General features: G+C 63.2%; 1 long non-coding RNA gene across 1 annotated transcript; it reads left to right on the top strand.

The window, feature by feature from the left end:
- The first annotated feature begins 493 nt into the window (after positions 1-493).
- Positions 494-1,269, top strand: LOC135311260 (uncharacterized). Its single transcript, XR_010371023.1, has 2 exons — positions 494-881; positions 1,021-1,269. It is a non-coding gene; the product is annotated as an uncharacterized LOC135311260 (long non-coding RNA).
- Positions 1,270-25,654: the final 24,385 nt, after the last annotated feature.

Genomic DNA, 25,654 nt, shown 5'->3' with positions numbered 1-25,654 from the left:
TACGTAAATAAAGCGGCGGTTGGCTGCCGGGTATGGGTGCGATATAAATACATTTTGTTTACAGGCCTTCGTGCCTATTCAGCGTTGAACGGCACCGCAGCCCACCCACCCCGGGGCTCACGGGGCTCGGAGAAGGGTCTCTCCAAGGGCACAACCTAAGGCAGCGCAGGAAGCCCAGCTGCCACGCTCCCAGTCGCTACGGGACGCTTGCTTACAGCTACACCGACGAGGGTGCGGATGAGGCTGGAACTAGCAGAAATGCTGACTCTTCTGGCCTTTTATTTGCGGAAGGCACAGCGCGCGAGCCTCGGCGGCTCACAGGAGAAGCGTGCGGCGCTGCCGGACTCTCATTCTCAGCTCACGTACTACTGCCAAAGCTCCTGCCCTGTGCTGTGCCAGATGCCGGCTGGCGTGAGCACCTGGGCTCCTGAGGGACCCCCTTGTCCTGAGAGCCAGAGGTACTCGCTTCCCTTTGCATGAGGCCTGTAGGAGATAGACCCTGCAATTTAAAAAATCTGTATCAAACGTGGCAGACTCAAAGGGGGGCATTTTAAAAAAGGCAGGTTTGTTTTCTTTTTTAACTTTACGATCTACAGCCTAGCAAAGAGCTCCCTTTCAGTGTCAGTCGCTTGGCCTTCTCCCCTACTGACGAGGTCCCAGCCTCCCGGTGAGATCTCGCTGGAGATATTCTCAGTTTCCCTCAGGTACGGGGCTGCCCTGGCCCGAGGCCAGCGAAGAAGCTGACTTTGCCCGTGCCTGAATCAGCAACACGTCCAGCAGGCGACTTGCAGAGCCCAGGGAACCCTCGTAAAGAGGTTTGGGGGTGGGCCGCGCCACATCTGCGGCATCGGCCGTGGGAGAGGACCGGCGCAGTAAAACAGGTGGGTGAAACCACGGTCCGCGCCAGTACGTGCTGCTGCCTGGGGCATGGCTTTGCTGCGGGTCAAGTCAGATGCTCTCTGTAAGAGTCAGTCAGGACAAAGGCCGTAGCAGATGTCTTTTCTGCTCATTTTAACAAAGGCTGGACGGAGCCCATAGAGGAAGGCACTACGCGTCTTGCTGGGTCTGTTTGCCTGCCTTCTCGTAAGCCGTCGCGGAAACTTGCACGAGCAAAGCCTGTGCAAGCTGATGACAGCCACGCACGGTTGAAGAGGGAGCAGACGGTGAGAGCAGAGGTGCGCGCTCAGGCTGTGCGCTGGAAGCTAATGCTAATGCTGCAAAATAAAGAGTGGATTTTCTTTTTTGGGTTTAGGTGAGCGCTAAACATGACATGTGCGTGTGTGCGTGTGTCTCTCGCAGGTTTTTGTCATACACCCCACCCCCCCCGCCCCAAAAAAACCACCCGCACATGCCACGCGTTAAACAGTGGTTTTCCATTGTACTTAGACGTGCTTACATAGGTGTGTTGGTTTTTTTCTTTTTTAATGCAGAAACAGCAATACGATAGATTTAATACAGCTAGCAATTAGATGGGTGTAGCTTTAGAGCGTCGGCTGTTTACAAAGCAACTGCACACCTTCTTTAACTCACAGTTTAAACAGGTAAACTTGCAGTGCATCACACGTGCTTTGTACAGTCACGGTCCACACGGCAGGCCAGATGCTTCCCCCTGCCTTGTCCTTGTTCCCCCGACTCCGACGGGACCGCCGAGGCCACCCTGGGGACAGCGCCGCTTTCTAGCAGCTGGGTTGCTTGCCTGGACGCCCCACAGACAAACAGTCATTTCCCCACTGAACCTCTTCTCAAATATTTTCCTAGCCCTGCAGGCCCCAGGTCCTTTGGTTCATATTTCCTTTTTTCCGGGCTTGATGCACAGGACCGACGATTTCCAGAAACAGAAACAGAGGCTGATTCAGTCCAGGCTAAACATTCTCTGACCTAAACCAAACTGCCTTCGAAGAGATAGCTGTACTGTAGGCACCACCTCGGGAACAGAAGTTGCCCTGTCATTAAAAAAAAAAAAAAAAAAAAAGCAGAAAAACAAGGCATTTCAGGCTGAGGAGGCTGAACGGTGTGCTGGGGGCGGTGGGGGGCTGGAAAGAAACAGTTCAGACGATTAGAGCGAGCTTGGCGTTGCAAAGCGTGCCATTATTTTTAATTCGGCAGTCAGAAGAAAATAGATTCTGACACTGATTTCCTGCGTGCTGCGGGAGTTCTCTCCTCAGCATTCCTGTGCACCATTTTACTTTTGTGTCCCGTCCGCTTCGCTTTTGCGCTGTAGCTCTCCGGTTCTAGCTACGCTTCCCACCACCCCCATTACGCTTTGACAAGCCCAGCTCTCACTGTGCTTCCCTTCCCTTCCCTTCCCGTATGCGCGTGCAGGGAAAAGCCCGCGCGTCTGGCACTACAGGACACGCTCTGGGGGGCAGGAGAGATGACGACGCTCCCTGACAGAGGACACAGCTGAGGGGCGGTCCGCCGGGGCCGGGGAGATGGCAGCACCTTCCCTCAGCTGCCCCATCCGAGCACAGGTGCAGGTGCGCACTGAGGAGAGACAAGCAGGCAGGAGCCGCAGAGCGAGAGAGAAAATAAAATTCACGGGTGGGTGCTACTTGCGTCTCATTTTTAGCGCAAGACATTAATTCTCAGCACATTCTTGGAGCTGCCCCTTTGGGACTCACGGAGAAGAGGGAGGTTGGCCACGCGGTGCAGCCCAGCTCTGCTTCCCCTAAATGGTTTTACTGTTCAGGTGTTGCCCTAATCTGGCCGGTACCCCCGCAAAGAGTTTGGGATTTCTGCTGCCTCTCCGGGCCAGCCACAGACCCCGACTTCATCGCAGCGAATGACCCTGCACTCGTCAGAGCGGTTGCCGAGTCACATCCCGCTGCCTTCCCTGCAGAACTGGAGACCCTTTTTCAGCCCTTGCCCCCTCTTCTCTCAGCTCGTCGCCCGTCCCTTTACCAGTGCCGGCACCGATCCTGCCTCCAGCTCGCCCTGTCCCCACCTGCGAGCGCCCAACAGGAGCTAAATGTCTCCTCAAGGATGCACGGAAGAGACGCGCAGGTAACCCAGCACAGACCCCCTGCAAACATCTTCTTTCCATTTGCTTTCCTCTCCTGACACGAAGGGATGACTTAGGAAAAGCGTACTGCTCGCGTTTCACATGCACCGCTTCTACTTTCACTCTCGCTCTCCTTGGCAGTAATTAATAGCGGTGGCGGGGGGGGCTGGGGCATTCCCCCAAAGCGGCTGCGGTTACATCCGGGCGGTTGTGGCACTCCATTAGCTCTGTAGTTTTTAAATCTAAATCTTCTGGAATTGTTAGTTCTGGTCAGGAATCACCCGTACCTGCAAATTTTCTTAATAGCTACGCTTGACCCCAGCCACTGTTTAACAGCTCACCTTTATTTCTCTTCATTTAAGAACCTAAAGCTTCGTTTACTGCTTGGGTTGGAAGCAGGAGCTGTCGCTGCCTCCGAACTTTCTAACAGCCCTGTTACAATTTCAGTACTACCCGCTCCCAATTTAGCTTTCCGGGTCGATTTTCATTCTAGATTCTAAAATTTCCTTATTTTGTTTCTGATCAGGAGTCATTAATGCCTGCAGTTGATTTAATAACGGCTGCATTTAGATTGAGCTATTAATGACTCGCAACTCTATTTATGGCATAAAAAAGGGCTGCCTTTATATTTTTTTTAATTACAGATTAGGAATAATGACTGCCTGGTTTGTTCAGTAATAGCTGCGATTAAATTGAGTCACGACTCCTCCCTAAATAATATGTGTTTATTTGCACTCCTACAATTTAACCTCCCCTTCACCGGTCAGGGGCACCGACAAGTGCCCGCGCGTACCTCCGCGCCCCCTGCGCCGGCTCCCCAGGGAGCAGCCTCGTACCCTGACCAGAGTCTGCAGCGGCCCGTTGTCGGCCCAGCTCCTCGCCCTCGAGCGGCGGATCCGCTGCTGCCCAGAGGGGACGGAAATGGCGCGGGGTAAATGATAATGTGAAATGATAAACGAATAAAATGATCTCACAAGGGGGAAGAAAACCAGCAAAGCAAAAACCAAACCCCAAACAGAACACCATACCACTAAACCGCCTCACCGCCCCCTCAGCGCCCAAAACAGCATCCCGGGAGAAAAAAAGCAAAGCAGGCCACAAGGGACCTTTCTAGTACAGCTGCTGCCAAAGAGCGCCAAGCTCTGGAAGCCTTACCTCAGGCAACGCCTCCGCTTCTCTAAGCGCCAGAGCACGCCTGCCCGGGGGGCTGAGACAGCCCCAGAGCTGCGACCGCCCGAGGGAACACGGGAGCCCCGGCGCCAGAGGAGCCCGGGGGCAGCGAGAGCTGCCCGAGCCCCGGCTGGGGCTCTTCGACCCCCGGGCCCCGCCCCCGCCCTTCCCACAGCGCCCCGCGAAAGGGGCGGGCCGAGCCCCCCGAGGGGGGAAGGCCCCGGGAGCCGTACGGGAGCCGCCTGGAGCTCCCGGCGCGGGAGGGGGGGGGGAGAGAAAACACCCAAACCGAGCCCCCCCCCGAGCGGAGCAAACACAGGCTCGGGCCGTTGCCGGGGGGCGGGGCCTGTCGCTACGGGGAGAGAGCCGGCACCGCCCCCCGGGCCGTTGCCAGGGGGCGGGGCCTGTCGCTAAGGGGAGAGAGCCGGCACCGCCCCCCGGGCCGTTGCCAGGGGGCGGGGCCTGTCGCTAAGGGGAGAGAGCCGGCACCGCCCCCCGGGCCGTTGCCAGGGGGCGGGGCCTGTCGCTAAGGGGAGAGAGACGGCACCGCCCCCCGGGCCGTTGCCAGGGGGCGGGGCCTGTCGCTAAGGGGAGAGAGACGGCACCGCCCCCCGGGCCGTTGCCAGGGGGCGGGGCCTGTCGCTAAGGGGAGAGAGACGGCACCGCCCCCCGGGCCGTTGCCAGGGGGCGGGGCCTGTCGCTAAGGGGAGAGAGACGGCACCGCCCCCCGGGCCGTTGCCAGGGGGCGGGGCCTGTCGCTAAGGGGAGAGAGACGGCACCGCCCCCCGGGCCGTTGCCAGGGGGCGGGGCCTGTCGCTAAGGGGAGAGAGACGGCACCGCCCCCCGGGTCGTTGCCAGGGGGCGGGGCCTGTCGCTAAGGGGAGAGAGACGGCACCGCCCCCCGGGCCGTTGCCAGGGGGCGGGGCCTGTCGCTAAGGGGAGAGAGACGGCACCGCCCCCGGGCCGTTGCCAGGGGGCGGGGCCTGTCGCTAAGGGGAGAGAGCCGGCACCGCCCCCCGGGCCGTTGCCAGGGGGCGGGGCCTGTCGCTAAGGGGAGAGAGCCGGCACCGCCCCCCGGGCCGTTGCCAGGGGGCGGGGCCTGTCGCTAAGGGGAGAGAGCCGGCACCGCCCCCCGGGCCGTTGCCAGGGGGCGGGGCCTGTCGCTAAGGGGAGAGAGACGGCACCGCCCCCCGGGCCGTTGCCAGGGGGCGGGGCCTGTCGCTAAGGGGACAGAGCCGGCACCGCCCCCCGGGCCGTTGCCAGGGGGCGGGGCCTGTCGCTAAGGGGACAGAGCCGGCACCGCCCCCCGGGCCGTTGCCAGGGGGCGGGGCCTGTCGCTAAGGGGACAGAGCCGGCACCGCCCCCCGGGCCGTTGCCAGGGGGCGGGGCCTGTCGCTAAGGGGACAGAGCCGGCACCGCCCCCCGGGCCGTTGCCAGGGGGCGGGGCCTGTCGCTAAGGGGACAGAGCCGGCACCGCCCCCCGGGCCGTTGCCAGGGGGCGGGGCCTGTCGCTAAGGGGAGAGAGCCGGCACCGCCCCCCGGGCCGTTGCCTGGGGGCGGGGCCTGTCGCTAAGGGGAGAGAGCCGGCACCGCCCCCCGGGCCGTTGCCAGGGGGCTGGGCCTGTCGCTAAGGGGAGAGAGCCGGCACCGCCCCCCGGGCCGTTGCCAGGGGGCGGGGCCTGTCGCTAAAGGGGAGAGAGCCGGCACCGCCCCCCGGGCCGTTGCCAGGGGGTGGGGCCTGTCGCTAAGGGGAGAGAGCCCGCATCGCCCCCCGGGTCGTTGCCAGGGGGCGGGGCCTGTCGCTAAGGGGAGAGAGCCGGCACCGGCCCCCGGGCCGTTGCCAGGGGGTGGGGCCTGTCGCTAAGGGGAGAGAGCCGGCACCGCCCCCCGGGCCGTTGCCAGGGGGCGGGGCCTGTCGCTAAGGGGAGAGAGCCGGCACCGCCCCCCGGGCCGTTGCCAGGGGGCGGGGCCTGTCGCTAAGGGGAGAGAGCCGGCACCGCCCCCCGGGCCGTTGCCAGGGGGCGGGGCCTGTCGCTAAGGGGAGAGAGCCGGCACCGCCCCCCGGGCCGTTGCCAGGGGGCGGGGCCTGTCGCTAAGGGGAGAGAGCCGGCACCGCCCCCCGGGCCGTTGCCAGGGGGCGGGGCCTGTCGCTAAGGGGAGAGAGTCGGCACCGCCCCCCGGGCCGTTGCCAGGGGGCGGGGCCTGTCGCTAAGGGGAGAGAGACGGCACCGCCCCCCGGGCCGTTGCCAGGGGGCGGGGCCTGTCGCTAAGGGGAGAGAGACGGCACCGCCCCCCGGGCCGTTGCCAGGGGGCGGGGCCTGTCGCTAAGGGGAGAGAGACGGCACCGCCCCCCGGGCCGTTGCCAGGGGGCGGGGCCTGTCGCTAAGGGGAGAGAGACGGCACCGCCCCCCGGGCCGTTGCCAGGGGGCGGGGCCTGTCGCTAAGGGGAGAGAGACGGCACCGCCCCCCGGGCCGTTGCCAGGGGGCGGGGCCTGTCGCTAAGGGGAGAGAGACGGCACCGCCCCCCGGGCCGTTGCCAGGGGGCGGGGCCTGTCGCTAAGGGGAGAGAGACGGCACCGCCCCCCGGGCCGTTGCCAGGGGGCGGGGCCTGTCGCTAAGGGGAGAGAGCCGGCATCGCCCCCCGGGTCGTTGCCAGGGGGCGGGGCCTGTCGCTAAGGGGAGAGAGCCGGCACCGCCCCCCGGGCCGTTGCCAGGGGGCGGGGCCTGTCGCTAAGGGGACAGAGCCGGCACCGCCCCCCGGGCCGTTGCCAGGGGGCGGGGCCTGTCGCTAAGGGGACAGAGCCGGCACCGCCCCCCGGGCCGTTGCCAGGGGGCGGGGCCTGTCGCTAAGGGGACAGAGCCGGCACCGCCCCCCGGGCCGTTGCCAGGGGGCGGGGACTGTCGCTAAGGGGAGAGAGCCCGCATCGCCCCCCGGGCCGTTGCCAGGGGGCGGGGCCTGTCGCTAAGGGGAGAGAGCCGGCACCGCCCCCCGGGCCGTTGCCAGGGGGCGGGGCCTGTCGCTAAGGGGAGAGAGCCGGCACCGCCCCCCGGGCCGTTGCCAGGGGGCGGGGCCTGTCGCTAAGGGGAGAGAGCCGGCACCGCCCCCCGGGCCGTTGCCAGGGGGCGGGGCCTGTCGCTAAGGGGAGAGAGCCGGCACCGCCCCCCGGGCCGTTGCCAGGGGGCGGGGCCTGTCGCTAAGGGGAGAGAGCCGGCACCGCCCCCCGGGCCGTTGCCAGGGGGCGGGGCCTGTCGCTAAGGGGAGAGAGCCGGCACCGCCCCCCGGGCCGTTGCCAGGGGGCGGGGCCTGTCGCTAAGGGGAGAGAGACGGCACCGCCCCCCGGGCCGTTGCCAGGGGGCGGGGCCTGTCGCTAAGGGGAGAGAGACGGCACCGCCCCCCGGGCCGTTGCCAGGGGGCGGGGCCTGTCGCTAAGGGGAGAGAGACGGCACCGCCCCCCGGGCCGTTGCCAGGGGGCGGGGCCTGTCGCTAAGGGGAGAGAGCCGGCACCGCCCCCCGGGCCGTTGCCAGGGGGCGGGGCCTGTCGCTAAGGGGAGAGAGCCGGCACCGCCCCCCGGGCCGTTGCCAGGGGGCGGGGCCTGTCGCTAAGGGGAGAGAGCCGGCATCGCCCCCCGGGTCGTTGCCAGGGGGCGGGGCCTGTCGCTAAGGGGAGAGAGACGGCACCGCCCCCCGGGCCGTTGCCAGGGGGCGGGGCCTGTCGCTAAGGGGAGAGAGCCGGCACCGCCCCCGGGCCGTTGCCAGGGGGCGGGGCCTGTCGCTAAGGGGAGAGAGCCGGCACCGCCCCCCGGGCCGTTGCCAGGGGGCGGGGCCTGTCGCTAAGGGGAGAGAGACGGCACCGCCCCCCGGGCCGTTGCCAGGGGGCGGGGCCTGTCGCTAAGGGGAGAGAGACGGCACCGCCCCCCGGGCCGTTGCCAGGGGGCGGGGCCTGTCGCTAAGGGGAGAGAGACGGCACCGCCCCCCGGGCCGTTGCCAGGGGGCGGGGCCTGTCGCTAAGGGGACAGAGCCGGCACCGCCCCCCGGGCCGTTGCCAGGGGGCGGGGCCTGTCGCTAAGGGGACAGAGCCGGCACCGCCCCCCGGGCCGTTGCCAGGGGGCGGGGCCTGTCGCTAAGGGGACAGAGCCGGCACCGCCCCCCGGGCCGTTGCCTGGGGGCGGGGCCTGTCGCTAAGGGGAGAGAGCCGGCACCGCCCCCCGGGCCGTTGCCTGGGGGCGGGGCCTGTCGCTAAGGGGAGAGAGCCGGCACCGCCCCCCGGGCCGTTGCCAGGGGGCTGGGCCTGTCGCTAAGGGGAGAGAGCCGGCACCGCCCCCCGGGCCGTTGCCAGGGGGCGGGGCCTGTCGCTAAAGGGGAGAGAGCCGGCACCGCCCCCCGGGCCGTTGCCAGGGGGCGGGGCCTGTCGCTAAAGGGAGAGAGCCCGCATCGCCCCCCGGGTCGTTGCCAGGGGGCGGGGCCTGTCGCTAAGGGGAGAGAGCCGGCACCGGCCCCCGGGCCGTTGCCAGGGGGTGGGGCCTGTCGCTAAGGGGACAGAGCCGGCACCGCCCCCCGGGCCGTTGCCAGGGGGCGGGGCCTGTCGCTAAGGGGACAGAGCCGGCACCGCCCCCCGGGCCGTTGCCAGGGGGCGGGGCCTGTCGCTAAGGGGACAGAGCCGGCACCGCCCCCCGGGCCGTTGCCAGGGGGCGGGGCCTGTCGCTAAGGGGAGAGAGCCGGCACCGCCCCCCGGGCCGTTGCCAGGGGGCGGGGCCTGTCGCTAAGGGGAGAGAGCCGGCACCGCCCCCCGGGCCGTTGCCAGGGGGCGGGGCCTGTCGCTAAGGGGAGAGAGCCGGCACCGCCCCCCGGGCCGTTGCCAGGGGGCGGGGCCTGTCGCTAAGGGGAGAGAGCCGGCACCGCCCCCCGGGCCGTTGCCAGGGGGCGGGGCCTGTCGCTAAGGGGAGAGAGCCGGCACCGCCCCCCGGGCCGTTGCCAGGGGGCGGGGCCTGTCGCTAAGGGGAGAGAGCCGGCACCGCCCCCCGGGCCGTTGCCGGGGGCGGGGCCTGTCGCTAAGGGGAGAGAGCCGGCACCGCCCCCCGGGCCGTTGCCAGGGGGCGGGGCCTGTCGCTAAGGGGAGAGAGCCGGCACCGCCCCCCGGGCCGTTGCCAGGGGGCTGGGCCTGTCGCTAAGGGGAGAGAGCCGGCACCGCCCCCCGGGCCGTTGCCAGGGGGTGGGGGCTGTCGCTAAGTGGAGAGAGCCGGCACCGCCCCCCGGGCCGTTGCCAGGGGGCGGGGCCTGTCGCTAAGGGGAGAGAGCCGGCACCGCCCCCCGGGCCGTTGCCAGGGGGCGGGGCCTGTCGCTAAGGGGAGAGAGCCGGCACCGCCCCCCGGGCCGTTGCCAGGGGGCTGGGCCTGTCGCTAAGGGGAGAGAGCCGGCACCGCCCCCCGGGCCGTTGCCAGGGGGCGGGGCCTGTCGCTAAGGGGAGAGAGCCGGCACCGCCCCCCGGGCCGTTGCCAGGGGGCGGGGCCTGTCGCTAAGGGGACAGAGCCGGCACCGCCCCCCGGGCCGTTGCCAGGGGGCGGGGCCTGTCGCTAAGGGGACAGAGCCGGCACCGCCCCCCGGGCCGTTGCCAGGGGGCGGGGCCTGTCGCTAAGGGGACAGAGCCGGCACCGCCCCCCGGGCCGTTGCCAGGGGGCGGGGCCTGTCGCTAAGGGGACAGAGCCGGCACCGCCCCCCGGGCCGTTGCCAGGGGGCGGGGCCTGTCGCTAAGGGGACAGAGCCGGCACCGCCCCCCGGGCCGTTGCCAGGGGGCGGGGCCTGTCGCTAAGGGGAGAGAGCCGGCACCGCCCCCCGGGCCGTTGCCAGGGGGCGGGGCCTGTCGCTAAGGGGAGAGAGCCGGCACCGCCCCCCGGGCCGTTGCCAGGGGGCGGGGCCTGTCGCTAAGGGGAGAGAGCCGGCACCGCCCCCCGGGCCGTTGCCAGGGGGCGGGGCCTGTCGCTAAGGGGACAGAGCCGGCACCGCCCCCCGGGCCGTTGCCAGGGGGCGGGGCCTGTCGCTAAGGGGAGAGAGCCGGCACCGCCCCCCGGGCCGTTGCCAGGGGGCGGGGCCTGTCGCTAAGGGGAGAGAGCCGGCACCGCCCCCCGGGCCGTTGCCAGGGGGCGGGGCCTGTCGCTAAGGGGAGAGAGCCGGCACCGCCCCCCGGGCCGTTGCCAGGGGGCGGGGCCTGTCGCTAAGGGGAGAGAGCCGGCACCGCCCCCCGGGCCGTTGCCAGGGGGCGGGGCCTGTCGCTAAGGGGACAGAGCCGGCACCGCCCCCCGGGCCGTTGCCAGGGGGCGGGGCCTGTCGCTAAGGGGAGAGAGCCGGCACCGCCCCCCGGGCCGTTGCCAGGGGGCGGGGCCTGTCGCTAAGGGGAGAGAGCCGGCACCGCCCCCCGGGCCGTTGCCAGGGGGCGGGGCCTGTCGCTAAGGGGACAGAGCCGGCACCGCCCCCCGGGCCGTTGCCAGGGGGCGGGGCCTGTCGCTAAGGGGAGAGAGCCGGCACCGCCCCCCGGGCCGTTGCCAGGGGGCGGGGCCTGTCGCTAAAGGGGAGAGAGCCGGCACCGCCCCCCGGGCCGTTGCCAGGGGGTGGGGCCTGTCGCTAAGGGGAGAGAGCCCGCATCGCCCCCCGGGTCGTTGCCAGGGGGCGGGGCCTGTCGCTAAGGGGAGAGAGCCGGCACCGGCCCCCGGGCCGTTGCCAGGGGGTGGGGCCTGTCGCTAAGGGGACAGAGCCGGCACCGCCCCCCGGGCCGTTGCCAGGGGGCGGGGCCTGTCGCTAAGGGGAGAGAGCCGGCACCGCCCCCCGGGCCGTTGCCAGGGGGCGGGGCCTGTCGCTAAGGGGAGAGAGCCGGCACCGCCCCCCGGGCCGTTGCCAGGGGGCGGGGCCTGTCGCTAAGGGGAGAGAGCCGGCACCGCCCCCCGGGCCGTTGCCAGGGGGCGGGGCCTGTCGCTAAGGGGAGAGAGCCGGCACCGCCCCCCGGGCCGTTGCCAGGGGGCGGGGCCTGTCGCTAAGGGGAGAGAGCCGGCACCGCCCCCCGGGCCGTTGCCAGGGGGCGGGGCCTGTCGCTAAGGGGAGAGAGCCGGCACCGCCCCCCGGGCCGTTGCCAGGGGGCGGGGCCTGTCGCTAAGGGGAGAGAGCCGGCACCGCCCCCCGGGCCGTTGCCAGGGGGCGGGGCCTGTCGCTAAGGGGAGAGAGCCGGCACCGCCCCCCGGGCCGTTGCCGGGGGCGGGGCCTGTCGCTAAGGGGAGAGAGCCGGCACCGCCCCCCGGGCCGTTGCCAGGGGGCGGGGCCTGTCGCTAAGGGGAGAGAGCCGGCACCGCCCCCCGGGCCGTTGCCAGGGGGCTGGGCCTGTCGCTAAGGGGAGAGAGCCGGCACCGCCCCCCGGGCCGTTGCCAGGGGGTGGGGGCTGTCGCTAAGGGGAGAGAGCCGGCACCGCCCCCCGGGCCGTTGCCAGGGGGCGGGGCCTGTCGCTAAGGGGAGAGAGCCGGCACCGCCCCCCGGGCCGTTGCCAGGGGGCGGGGCCTGTCGCTAAGGGGAGAGAGCCGGCACCGCCCCCCGGGCCGTTGCCAGGGGGCTGGGCCTGTCGCTAAGGGGAGAGAGCCGGCACCGCCCCCCGGGCCGTTGCCAGGGGGCGGGGCCTGTCGCTAAGGGGAGAGAGCCGGCACCGCCCCCCGGGCCGTTGCCAGGGGGCGGGGCCTGTCGCTAAGGGGACAGAGCCGGCACCGCCCCCCGGGCCGTTGCCAGGGGGCGGGGCCTGTCGCTAAGGGGACAGAGCCGGCACCGCCCCCCGGGCCGTTGCCAGGGGGCGGGGCCTGTCGCTAAGGGGACAGAGCCGGCACCGCCCCCCGGGCCGTTGCCAGGGGGCGGGGCCTGTCGCTAAGGGGAGAGAGCCGGCACCGCCCCCCGGGCCGTTGCCAGGGGGCGGGGCCTGTCGCTAAGGGGACAGAGCCGGCACCGCCCCCCGGGCCGTTGCCAGGGGGCGGGGCCTGTCGCTAAGGGGAGAGAGCCGGCACCGCCCCCCGGGCCGTTGCCAGGGGGCGGGGCCTGTCGCTAAGGGGAGAGAGCCGGCACCGCCCCCCGGGCCGTTGCCAGGGGGCGGGGCCTGTCGCTAAGGGGAGAGAGCCGGCACCGCCCCCCGGGCCGTTGCCAGGGGGCGGGGCCTGTCGCTAAGGGGACAGAGCCGGCACCGCCCCCCGGGCCGTTGCCAGGGGGCGGGGCCTGTCGCTAAGGGGAGAGAGCCGGCACCGCCCCCCGGGCCGTTGCCAGGGGGCGGGGCCTGTCGCTAAGGGGAGAGAGCCGGCACCGCCCCCCGGGCCGTTGCCAGGGGGCGGGGCCTGTCGCTAAGGGGAGAGAGCCGGCACCGCCCCCCGGGCCGTTGCCAGGGGGCGGGGCCTGTCGCTAAGGGGAGAGAGCCGGCACCGCCCCCCGGGCCGTTGCCAGGGGGCGGGGCCTGTCGCTAAGGGGACAGAGCCGGCACCGCCCCCCGGGCCGTTGCCAGGGGGCGGGGCCTGTCGCTAAGGGGAGAGAGCCGGCACCGCCCCCCGGGCCGTTGCCAGGGGGCGGGGCCTGTCGCTAAGGGGAGAGAGCCGGCACCGCCCCCCGGGCCGTTGCCAGGGGGCGGGGCCTGTCGCTAAGGGGACAGAGCCGGCACCGCCCCCCGGGCCGTTGCCAGGGGGCGGGGCCTGTCGCTAAGGGGAGAGAGCCGGCACCGCCCCCCGGGCCGTTGCCAGGGGGCGGGGCCTGTCGCTAAGGGGAGAGAGCCGGCACCGCCCCCCGGGCCGTTGCCAGGGGGCTGGGCCTGTCGCTAAGGGGACAGAGCCGGCACCGCCCCCCGGGCCGTTGCCAGGGGGCGGGGCCTGTCGCTAAGGGGAGAGAGCCGGCACCGCCCCCCGGGCCGTTGCCGGGGGCGGGGCCTGTCGCTAAGGGGAGAGAGCCGGCACCGCCCCCCGGGCCGTTGCCAGGGGGCTGGGCCTGTCGCTAAGGGGAGAGAGCCGGCACCGCCCCCCGGGCCGTTGCCAGGGCGTGGGGGCTGTCGCTAAGGGGAGAGAGCCGGCACCGCCCCCCGGGCCGTTGCCAGGGGGCGGGGCCTGTCGCTAAGGGGAGAGAGCCGGCACCGCCCCCCGGGCCGTTGCCAGGAGGCGGGGCCTGTCGCTAAGGGGAGAGAGCCGGCACCGCCCCCGGGCCGTTGCCAGGGGGCTGGGCCTGTCGCTAAGGGGAGAGAGCCGGCACCGCCCCCCGGGCCGTTGCCAGGGGGCTGGGCCTGTCGCTAAGGGGACAGAGCCGGCACCGCCCCCCGGGCCGTTGCCAGGGGGCGGGGCCTGTCGCTAAGGGGAGAGAGCCGGCACCGCCCCCCGGGCCGTTGCCGGGGGCGGGGCCTGTCACTAAGGGGAGAGAGCCGGCACCGCCCCCCGGGCCGTTGCCAGGGGGCGGGGCCTGTCGCTAAGGGGAGAGCCGGCACCGCCCCCCGGGCCGTTGCCAGGGGGCGGGGCCTGTCGCTAAGGGGAGAGAGCCGGCACCGCCCCCCGGGCCGTTGCCAGGGGGCGGGGCCTGTCGCTAAGGGGAGAGAGCCGGCACCGCCCCCCGGGCCGTTGCCAGGGGGCGGGGCCTGTCGCTAAGGTGGGTGGGGCCAGGTGGGTCAGCCATCAGACCGCCTGCCCGCCCATCGCCGGGGGCGGGGCCCGTTGCTAAGAGCGTGGCGAGGAGTATCAGCACCACCCTCACCGGGCTATCGCAAGGGGTCAACACCTGTCGCTAAGGGCTGTGGTACACGGCTCCAGCCCCCACGGTGCCGTCACCAGGTAGCGGGGGGGGGGTGTCACTAAGTGGCGTGGAGAAGTGAGCGCGGCGAAGTGTCGCTACAGCCCGTGCACGGCTGCTGGCTGCAGTACCGCGGTTTGGTCGCACGGTGGCGGCAGAGAGCAGAAAAGGGCGCCACTGCGCATGCGCGGCCGCCCGCCTGCAGTACCGCGCCTTGGTCGCACGGTGGCGGTAGAGAGCTAAAATGGCGCCACTGCGCATGCGCGGCTGCCCGCCTGCAGTACCGCGCCTTGGTCGCACGGTGGCGGTAGAGCGCTAAAATGGCGCCACTGCGCATGCGCGGCTGCCCGCCTGCAGTACCGCGCCTTGGTCGCACGGTGGCGGCAGAGAGCAGAAAAGGGCGCCACTGCGCATGCGCGGCCGCCCGCCTGCAGTACCAGCATCTGCTTGCACGGCAACAGCAGCGGCCAGAGGAAAACTTCCCCCTCGGGAACGGGCGGCTTCCCGTCTGCCGTACCCGGTTTTGATCGACCGGTGACTGCCGCGAACGGATAAGGGGCGGGTGGAAATCTCTACCAGGGTAGCGGAGCTCCCGCCTGCAGTCCCGGGGCTCGGTCGCTCGGTGAAAGCAGCGCGCAGAAAACAACAGGTGGCCAGTGCGCATGCGCGTCCGCCCGCCTGCAGTACCGCGCCTTGGTCGCACGGTGGCGGCAGAGAGCTAAAATGGCGCCACTGCGCATGCGCGGCTGCCCGCCTGCAGTACCGCGGTTTGGCCGCACGGTGGCGGCAGAGAGCTAAAATGGCGCCACTGCGCATGCGCGGCTGCCCGCCTGCAGTACCGCGGTTTGGCCGCACGGTGGCAGCAGAGAGCAGCAAAGGCGCCACTGCGCATGCGCGGCTGCCCGCCTGCAGTACCGCGCCTTGGTCGCACGGTGGCAGCAGAGAGCAGCAAAGGCGCCACTGCGCATGCGCACTGTCCTCCCGCCTGCCCCACTCGCCCCCACCCCACGCCCGAGGGAGGAGAAGCAGCACAAACCACCTGGGGAAAAAGGTCCCCTTTCCCACCCCCACACCCCCCCGGAGTAAGCCCCATCAGTTGCTGTAGGCCTGCGGCATCAGGGCTGGGACAGGGAGAGCAGCAAGTCAACAGGTCCTGGAGGGTTAAAGAAGAAAATCCATCAGGGGAACACAGCTGCCCTTCTGAAGGCAGGCTGCCCGGGGTGAGGGGGGCAGCTGTGCGTCGGGGCACAGGGCAGCCAGGCAGACCAGATGCCAGCGGCTGCCCTGCAAAGGAGTTGTGCGCTGCTGAGCCTTGGGCTTCGTTGGCTTGGCAGCGCCTTGCCTCGCCGCTGCTCATCCTGCGTAAGCACGAGGCTTCAGCGAGCACAGAACAGGAGGCCAGGGGAAGCGGGGGGGAGGAATGTCACCGGGGAAAAAAAGTCATGCAGGGGGGCCATCTCAGGGGACAGCGTCTGGGAGGTCACAGACACACGCAGAGGGAGGGCGGGGGAGGAGGCGGACACTGCCGGACAGGGGCATGTCTGGGCAGACACGCCATGGGGAACATGCATGGGGATGACTGACACCAGGGGGGTCCCCCCAGGATAATCCACAACGGGCAACTCACCTGGGCTTACCTGCAGCAGATGATCCGCTCCAGATAACCGACCCACTCCGGAGAATCCATTCCGGATAAGCCCCAGCAATGCCCCTCAAACTGCTGCTGTTTCACCCCAAATTTTCCCCAATTTGGGGTTTTTGGGGCGGTCGTTTGGTGGTGGTGATTTCTGTTTGGATGGCTTGGCTTTTTTTGTTGTTGGGGGTTTTGGGGGTTTTACCTTATGGAAAAGCAAAAAAAGCCAAAGGAACAAAGTTGGGATTGCTTTTCCAAACGGTTCACTTCTGGGTCTCTTTGGCCCTTTCCACAACAAAGAAATCGGTGATTTTTGCTCCTGGTTTTGTGCATGAGAATGGTTAGTGGGGTTCCAACCCATCCAACCCCCCACCGCTTTTTTTCCCCCCCCCTTCCTTTCCAGCTGCACAAACCCAGCAGGAGTGGGCTTTCCCAGGAGCCCCCAATTGTTTTCTTTCCCCCAAACCTGTTTGGGTGTTTTGCCTGTTTGGGGTTTTTCACCCCCCATTGCAGACCCAGACTTGGGGGCTTTGGGGTGTTTGTCTGCCCTGGCAGCAGCTCCCAGGCTGCCTGCGCAGCCCCAGAGGGGGAAGTCCCCATCTGGGGGAATCGGCCCCAAATCGGGATGGGAGAAGGAGAACGGGAAAGGGGCAGCATTTGAAAGCGCTTTTGTGTCTTCAGTTGATTGGGGGGTGGGGGTGGGGTGTGTGTCCAATTTTTAAATCCTCTCTATAAACATCTCTGTCAACATGGTTTCTTTGCATTTTAAAACCTTATATAGCATAGACATTTGCACTTGTGTGTCTACTTACACATCCTTACAGAGTACGTCTATATTTTATATATACTATCTATTTTACATTTACATACAACACCTGTTTAGACTTAGCTATTAAATTTACACTTACACCTACTTAGGCTATTTACACTTACACAGCATATCTATTTACACATACCTGTTCAGACTTCCATATTAACACGTATATAAACCACCTATTTAGGCTAGCTATCTGCTTACTTACCCTTTGACACTTCAATCTTTTTCGACTTCTCTATTTAGACATCTACTTACAGTTATACCTAGGCTTATTTCACTCTATATAACCTCTATTTAGATTACACATCTGCTTAGACTATGTAACACACACTAAGCGTAGATGCTCGCTCTAGCCAGACTTTCTTCTGCTTTGAATTCCTTCATCTGTCCTTTTTCTTCATTTTAAACTCCTTTATTTTTTAATTTAGATATTTAGACAGTCGAGTTACTTTTGTGGTTTAAAACCCTGTATCTCAATGTAGAATTTTTGTATCCTGAAATCCGTTATATAATATAGGAGAGAGAAGTTCTTATTTTAAAATCCCTTTATACATCTATCAATTAATATGACATGTCAATATATATAAAATAAGAGGTTTTTGTAATAGCCCCCCTCAATTTTCAGGCATTTTGGGGCTGCAACCCCCCTTTTTGGGGGGGAACCCCTACATGACGCCCCCACTCACCTGTTCCTCTGACGCATTATCAGCTCCCCCAGTGACACCGGGGCGCCCCGCATGACATCATCACACCGCCCCCCCCCCCCCCCCCCCAATTTTATTCACCCCCAAGAAGGGCACTAAACAAGGGAATCTACTCCAACCTGCAGCTCATTACTTTAATAGTGCCATTTACAAAGGTACACACACACACACACACCCCACCCCCCAGAAAAGGGGGAGCTCTGCTAAAATCTAAAAGGTGGGGCAGCCCCCCAAACAGCTGCAGCCCCCCCAGCCCCTGTCCGCAGGCTAGCGGCCGCCCCACGGCGGAGCGGGAGCGTGCCAGAGGACGGTGTCACGTCTCTCTCGGGCTCTGCTCGGACATGTTCCCGCGCTGGGACGGGCTCCCCGGGGCGACAAACAGCCCCGGCCCCTGGGGGCCCCGACTCTCCCCACCAGGCAGCCCTCGCGGCCGCACCTGCGGGGCACCCGCTGGAGACAGAGCCGGGAGCCCCCAGGCAGAGGGATGGCCCCTTACCTTCACCACGCTTAACGACCGGCAGGCAAACCCGGGCCGGGGGGCATCTCTTGAGCATCACGAGACACTGAGAAGACATCTGAAAAACAGAAATCCCAAACTATATTTCAGCACGTGAATAAAATAGCACAGAAGAAAATGGAGGAACTCAGTCAGCACAAGGGATAGGAAGGAAATTGAGCCGCAGCAAGATTCTGGGCAAACGGGTCACGTCAAAACACAACACCTCCTTTAAAAGCTAGAGGGACTGCAACACTTGAAAACGGTATTAAGACTAACCGATACCATTTTGAACAGATTCTTCGCGTAACACTGAACGCTCTGGCTGGTGCTGGAAAACGTCTCATCCCTTCCTTACGGCACCGCTGCGGGGAGATAACCCCGTGAGGCTGCGGGGCAAAGTTGTACCGTAACCGGAACCTCCGCTTACAGATCCGCCGCAGCAGCTACAGCCCTCGCCCTGCCGCCGCACGTCTTGCTGCCTGGCTCCATGAAGCCTGAAGCGAAGCGTCAAACTTGAAAGAGTAACGTAAAAAATTAAGAATAAATCTCAGTAATGCACTTTGTGCTGAGAAGGCGGGCGCGTGTTTACGCACATCCAATATGAGCGTCTAGGCTCTGAAAGCTTTCCATTTTCCTTCTGCGTTCATTTAACTCGCACAGCCGTTCACACCCGCCATAAGATTATCTATCTCCAAAATACACAGCAGCAACGTGACTGGGGGGTTTTGGCGTGTTATGGAGTCGGGAGGGACGTCCGCCCAGCTGCCCCGCCCGAGAGATGCTGCTGAACTGCCAGGGAAACGCGCATCCAAAGCGAGACTGAAATAAAATACTTAAGAGCGCTCCCTCAAAATACCGGCAGGAAAAAACCGCCCCCACCCCAACATTCAGTCGCCCCTCGTTAAATATTTACAACAAATACCTACCTGCTTAATTACACCTAACAAATCGTACGCTACATCTGCTCGGCAGTTACAGCTGAAACAGCGCAAGTCACGTCGTAAATCAGACGCTGTTAGCTTTTTTTAAACTTTCATTTATGACAGAAGAATCGGTGAGTTAAGAGATCCCCGATACGGTTTTAATTCTTTTGGGGAAAAAAAATACCACAACAAAAACCCACGCAAATCAAATCCCCAGTGTTGCAATACATGGGGCTACCAAGAAGGACCGGCAGATATGCTAATGCGTTTGGCTGTACCGAAGCATGCAGGGGAACCGTATTTTTATGGGATCTCGACTGTTACAACTGAGAACCCAAGCACTACCAATGCCATCAACATTTGGAGTATGTGCTGTGCTTGGATCTCCGCAAGGACCATTGATTTTTTCATCTTAGAAAAAAAAGCAGTACTTCGCAAGTCTTGTGCTGATGAGTTCTACTGACAAAGACATTGTCTCTAAGATGCACTCTGATGGCAAGTTCATAGAATGCAACCTCACTGAATAAGAAATATCTCAATTTTTCAAGATCTCTTCCTAACAAAAGTCACACTGTGGGGCTTTCAGATGGGCCAGATTATGAATCCTTTCACAACAAGAAACACACCAGCTAACCAGGATATTCTCGCAGTGGCCAGGTGCCTCTTCATCACGTGAAAAAAAAAACCAACAAAAAAAAACACCCCAAAAAACACCAGAGCCAGCAATAAGTATCACACGGGTCAACACAGCTCTCTTCCAGAGCACCCCCCTCATCAAAAGGAACATGCCCATCGGCTCACCTGCTCTGCACAGGTTCCAGCATCACACCCCGCTTCCGTCATCGCTTGTGGCACCAAATGTATCAACACACAGTAAACTACCGTTACGCTCGTGAGAAATCACCGCCCCGTGACTTCCTCATTACTACCCAGCTCGCTTCTAATGCTCATACGCCGTTCCAAAGACGGCCCACGTGTTACCTACAAAACTGAAGAGCTCGACGACGGACCACAGCATTCTCTGGTCTCAGATGCTGGCCGCTGCCCCACCTTCTCAGACCTCTCATAGGCACGCGGCAGCACCGCTCCGAGCCTGCCAGCGGCACCTGCAAAAAGCCAAGCGAAAAGGCACCTCCCGAGATGCTGCCCGATGCCACAGCCTGCCCGCACCGATCCCCGTCTCGCACCCCTTTCCCTCGACAGCCTCCCTCCCAGCCTACGCCACTTCCAGGTGCCGTGTCCAGCTCGCCCGCCGTCCGTAACACCCGAACAACGCGCGTTCCTTATAACTTCCCCAGCAACACAACACCTCAGAAAAGAGCTGCTACTTCAGCCCACCAATCACCACTCGCCTTGCTCGACTTGCCTCCTTTGCTCATTGCTACGCTACTTCAAACCCAAAACAAAAGACAAACGCAAGGAGCAACGGAGTCATAGAGCCATCGGTCACATCTTCCCTCTATATACACCACGCACCACCTCACCCGCTTACATCGGTCCCCTCGGTTCCCCTCCGTCGCCCTGCACGACTCGTCCCTCGGCATCTCCAAAACCAATACCAAACAAGTCGCCTGGTTGCACAGCAGTACCTTAACGGTTCCTGAAGACCGACTATAACCTGCCATTAAAACAAACATATGACTTCAAACATGAAGCCCTACGCACGTACAAGCTTGAACACCCTGCAGAGGTAATCTGCTCAGCTGAACTCTAGCCGCCTCTCCCAGATAGCTACGGTCACGGCCTCCGAGCCCACAAAACGTCACGGTGATTACGGTCCTCGCCCGCTGAGGAGGGCCACTCAATCCGAGATGACGGTACAACCTTTCCCCCAACAGCCTTGGCACAGCAACAGATGAACCCTAACCTCTCCTCGCTGTGCCACCTACCCGACTCTACAGGGCCAGCAAGGCGGTCCGAGACAAACTCAAACGCACACACCAACGCTATGAGAAACGCTACAAACTGCGCGCCTCCGAGACGAGAGAACGCTCTCGGCAAACAGAGAGACAACTGGACGGAAGAGCTCGTCCAGCAACAAGACCTGCGGAACCCTGACAGTGACGCAAGGAGGCCCTAACGCGATCCAAAAAGATTAGAAGAGCGTCAGGGCCCGTGACAAGAAGTTCCTCTCAAAACTGAGAGGGAGGAGGCACAAGAAGCCCAGCTACAAGACCTAAGACTGTAAGGATGCAGGAAAGAAGTCACGCTCCCTGAAAATGGACAGCGACAGAGCAGAGCTGTTCATGCATCTGGGAACGACGCCGCAGACAACAACTGCCCAGAAACTCCTCAAACACCAGAGTGACCCACACTTTAAACTGCAACGCAAAAAATGAGGCACCCGATGGGCGCCGGCCCCACAATTAGAACCTTGCCAGCCCCTAGGGATAGCGCTGTGCTCCTGAGAGCAAAGAGAACAACGTCACCAGCCCCATGAGCCTCCTCACTGCGACCCAGCTCACCTGAAATGCTCCTCAAATAGCCTTCAGTCGCATCTTCCCTTTAATCCTGCACACGGACCCGCCGCCTTAGTGTGCTCTACTCAGCTCTGCTCTATCACCCTGCACAGCTCCATCTTCATCCTCTGCAAGGACAGCATGAGAGAACAAGTCACCTGGACGCACAGCAACAGCTTAACCATTCCACAGGTCTTGCTTCCACGTAGGAATACCATCTAGAGCCCAACTACTGCATGCCATTAAAGGACATACCTTCAATCAAATGTTAAGCCCCACGCACGTACAAGCTTGAACAGCTGAGAGATGCCCTCTGCTCAGCTAGCACTCTAGCTGCCTCTCCCAGACGGCTACGGTCATCCCCTCGGCACCCACAAAACGCCCCGGAAATTACCGTCCTCGCCCGCTGCCAACGGCCACTCGCTCCAACGAGGGTTGTACGGGCGTTGCCAAAACAGTCTACGCACATTAACGTTAACCATATACTCTTATTGCTGTTCTTTCCCCCGCTCTACCATTGCTACACCCCCAGGCGGAGGAGCAGCTCTGACACAGGCATCGACGTGCACGGACCGACACTGCTCACAAATACTACAAGCGACGTGATCGCGGCACCTAAGAAAATTCTCACCGAGACCACGGACTTCCGGCCCAGAGATGCCACCGGGCGAGAAGATCTGCAGGGCAGCGAGGAAGCAGCTATAGCATCCGTGGAGATGTCACGTACCATCATCACCTGCGAAAAAACCATATACCCACAACTAGGACGATGCACGAGCGACGAGCCGCTCTTAAAGACCTCAGAACGTTCAGGTGCAGGGAACAGGTCCCAGAAAAGGGCCCTGCGTATTCAGACTGCTCTTCAGCAGCAGTACTGAGGCCGCCTTAATCACCGCCGCAAAAAGATGACCTTCTATAAAGGTCTAATATTTAAGACACAAGACAAATCTATGCAGTAGACTTAAAATGCGAGAAAGGAAGCTCTCGGTTACCATTATGCCGATGAGCCAGGGCTTGCAAAACCCTCAATATTGCTACCTAGGTGCCTGCTCAGCACGGAGAACAGACACATCGAGACCCGAGTACAGGAAGGAACAAAGACAGACTACAAAATCCACACAACAGCACAAGCACAGGCAGGAACTCCCCTGCCTGGCAGATGCTTCTGTTTTGCAGAAAGGACAACACAACCTCTCTCGGCCCAAACGTGTCCGGTCTCTGAACGGTACCCTCCACTGATTTGACAACCCCTGCGGGCCCCACCTGCGCTTCCCCCAACCGACCGGCCACCTGCACAAAGACCGCATCGGCCCCTCAGCTTCGCTTCCAAATCCGGGGGCTCAAAAGCCATCCTTTAAAAAGGCCACACAGGCTACGTAGGATGGGGCTGCGGTCACACGGACACTCTTCATCTCCAAACGTGCGGTGCCATCACTCAGCGTCGCACCACTCAACGCCGGCCACTTCCGCAACGACAGCCTCCTCGGAAGCGCCGTGAACTTCCGCTCGCCCACGCTCTAATGAGGCTGGATGTCGTGGCCGCCGCCACCTACGGCGCCTAGAGAACCAGAGAGACAAGGTGACCGCTGCGCCTGGAAGCGGCCGCCCGCTCACAAACAATTCCACACCTCAAAAATAACCGCTGCTACGGTTTCCTGTTCATCGCTCACCTTGCCCGACGAGCTCGGGGCAGACATCCCGCTTTGCATGTAGTTTTGTGAGTCCCTTCGTTAACTAGTCACATAGGTGCTCGCACTGCACGACCCCTCCGTTGTCACGTGCTGACCTACCTTCTCACAATGCTCTGTTCGCCCCCTCCCTCCCGTGTCCGGCTCCCTGCCGTGCATCTCCACCAACAGCCACATTCCAGACTCATCCTTTCCCCTACCATGCCAACACGGCTCCCTCACCTCCCGATCCGTGCCTCCCGGGTCAGTGGCCGCGTCAGGCACCTGCTCGCATACTCGGTCCGTCCCCGATGGCTGGGAACTGTCACCTTCAATGCCGGGCCCACTTCTGGGGAAATACGGAGAGGCACACAGATATTAGACACTGCTTTCCAAAAGCAAGAGCTCACCACGCAAAACAAACTAACAAATCGTTTTGACTGACTTGTTTGGCAACACAGAGACCCCAAAGGCAGAAATCCCAGACGAGTGACCGCACAGCCCGCCCCGTCACAGCACACGACGCCATCTGCTCGCCTTTGCTGCCACGCCTCGCTCGACTGTCCTGCTTAACCCTAGACCTATGACTTAAAGTGCAAGAAAAAGTCAAACCACGCAACACACAAAAATTACACCGATAGGGCAAACACCAAAAGCAGTACGGGAAGCAAACGGGCGTGGCTGGTGTAGTGACACACTCTCCCTTTGTAGGTAACTCACTCCTGAGCGACTCCGTGAACAGCCGCGTGGAGAACCTCTCGGCAGACAGCACGCTCGAGCGGCCGCGCTGACACATACGGGGAAGGAGACTGGGCTACCGGAGGCTGCTTGCACACAGAACGCGACCATTAGCTAACACTTGAACACCCCTTTCCCAACCATCCCCCGGTACCAAGACTTCAAAAACCCCTCCTCTCCTCCTGAACTGTCAGGGAAGGAACCTCACTCCCTCCCGACAGCTCCCGCCCTGTATTTGCACCCCTAAAGCCCCTCTGTCAGCCGCTCCTCGGGAGCTGCCCTTCCCACCTCTGCCCCGCGCTCTGCGAGCACCTCCCACCTTCCGGCTTCCCGCAGACTCCGTGCTCTCTACAGGCCCACAAAATAACAGAAGCCCCGATGCTTATAATCTACGAGGGACCTGCCGCAAGCTGCAAAGGTTCTCGGGACAACGTGGTACTCTACGGGCGATCGGGAAAGGCGACGAGCAGTTCCGTACCCCGACACACACTATGCGTTACGTCCCTGCTGCTTTCTGAAGGAAGGCTAGAGCTCCACATACAGACGCGTACAACACGCTCACCCTAACCCCTACCGCAGCATCTCAGCATCAGTCCTATTGAGAGATAACGTCAACAACTTGCACAACACACAGGCAAAACTGGTGGGAAAAATATACGCTTCTACCCTCGGCCAAGTCATAAAATTCCTGCAAAACCAACCAAACAAAAAACCTACCACACACAAAAACAAAACACCAAAAAAACCCCAGACAAAACCATAACACCCCCACAAAACCAAACAATCCAAAACACACTATTAGACCATCTTGCTACCCCTGAACATCCAACACAAACTTACTGACCCGAGGAAAAACAAAAGCTCGTACAAGTATACTTCCTAATATATATCTGCTGCTCAACTTTGACTGCTCTCTTACCTCAGCCAGAAACCTCCCCCTCTCTAAATGTCAAAACACACCTACCCAAAGAGCTTAGACAGCTCAAAACCTGCAACCAACTCAAGGAACAGTACCAGAGAAGCCCAGGAGCAGAATGAGCCTCCCGAAGAAAGGCTGGGGCTCATCTACGCCAGCAGAATGGCAAAGCAGAATGAAATCTTTTAAGAGCCCCTTCTCAAAAATTATCTCTGGTTATAAAGTAAATCATTTACTGTAAAACCATCAACCATTCGGAGTCACCTCAACGCTCTCTCTCGCTCAGTCCCTTAACAGAACTGAATCAGTCTCAAAGGACAAAAAACATGAAAAGAAACGTGGAAATATACAAGCGTATCGGGAACGGTACGAAGCAGCTAAATTAACACCTCAGTAGCTGGGACAAAACTAAATTGTAAAGGACAACAAAAAACCACCCCAGGAGACGCATCGATAAAAACAGAGGAAGGCTCTCTCTACTCACAGAAGCTCACGGAGAGACCTGAGCCAACGGTACACAGCTTTGGGGTAGCCGATACCGAAAAGAAACATACTCGAGACAGAAAACAGACTGCTGTGGAGCACAAAGGCGGCTTTGGCAAAGGTTCTGCCAGGACAAGAGTCACAGTTACAGGGAACGGACAGCGGCCGGCAGGGGAAACGCCGTCGGCGTGGCGGGGCCAGCGCGGGAAATGCCGCCCTCAGCTAACGCTGCGCTATCAAGCCTTAAGTGAAAACTGCAGAGTAGTTACAGGAGACGGGCATAAGATGGACGCTGAATATCACTTGATGGTCACAAAATCTCATGGGGATGGGCACCACGTAGCCTCGTGGACACCCCTTAGACCCAAACGCTTAACGAGAGACGCTTCTTGCCAAAATACAAGCTCGACGAGGAAAAGCCAACGGGGATGTGGGGGCAACTACCAAAATCTCAGTATGTGAGCAGGCGTTACTTAAGATGGTGCAGTGGTTCTGCCGGGTCCGTCCAACCTGAGCAACGGGTTCTAACGCCTGTCCAGCAGCGTCCATGATCTCTCTCACGGCCTCCCACATCATAGACACCTCCCCTGCCTGGGACCGCGTTTTCCATGTCCCACCCCTCCCCATCCCCGCAATGAAAATCAAACACAACAAATAAGTACTCCACTTCATCTTCTTGGCCTCCAAAAGAAGCTTCCTTCCACTGCTGAGCATCGACACCGACATCCTCATGCTGTTCCTCAAAAGCAGGCTGGCCCTCGGGTGCCCGTACTGCCAAAGGAAGAGAAAATGATTATGCTCTTATGATGAGCTCCATCATCCTCTCCTTCAGGAAATCAAATCCCGATCGCTACATACCAGAAGTTTGTGCA

This window comes from Phalacrocorax carbo, unplaced genomic scaffold, assembly GCF_963921805.1.
Source record: "Phalacrocorax carbo unplaced genomic scaffold, bPhaCar2.1 SCAFFOLD_139, whole genome shotgun sequence".
NCBI classification, from domain to species: Eukaryota; Metazoa; Chordata; class Aves; order Suliformes; family Phalacrocoracidae; genus Phalacrocorax; species Phalacrocorax carbo.
The sequence above is the reverse complement of the archived record's forward strand: the minus strand, read 5'-3'. Positions and strand labels throughout refer to the sequence as shown.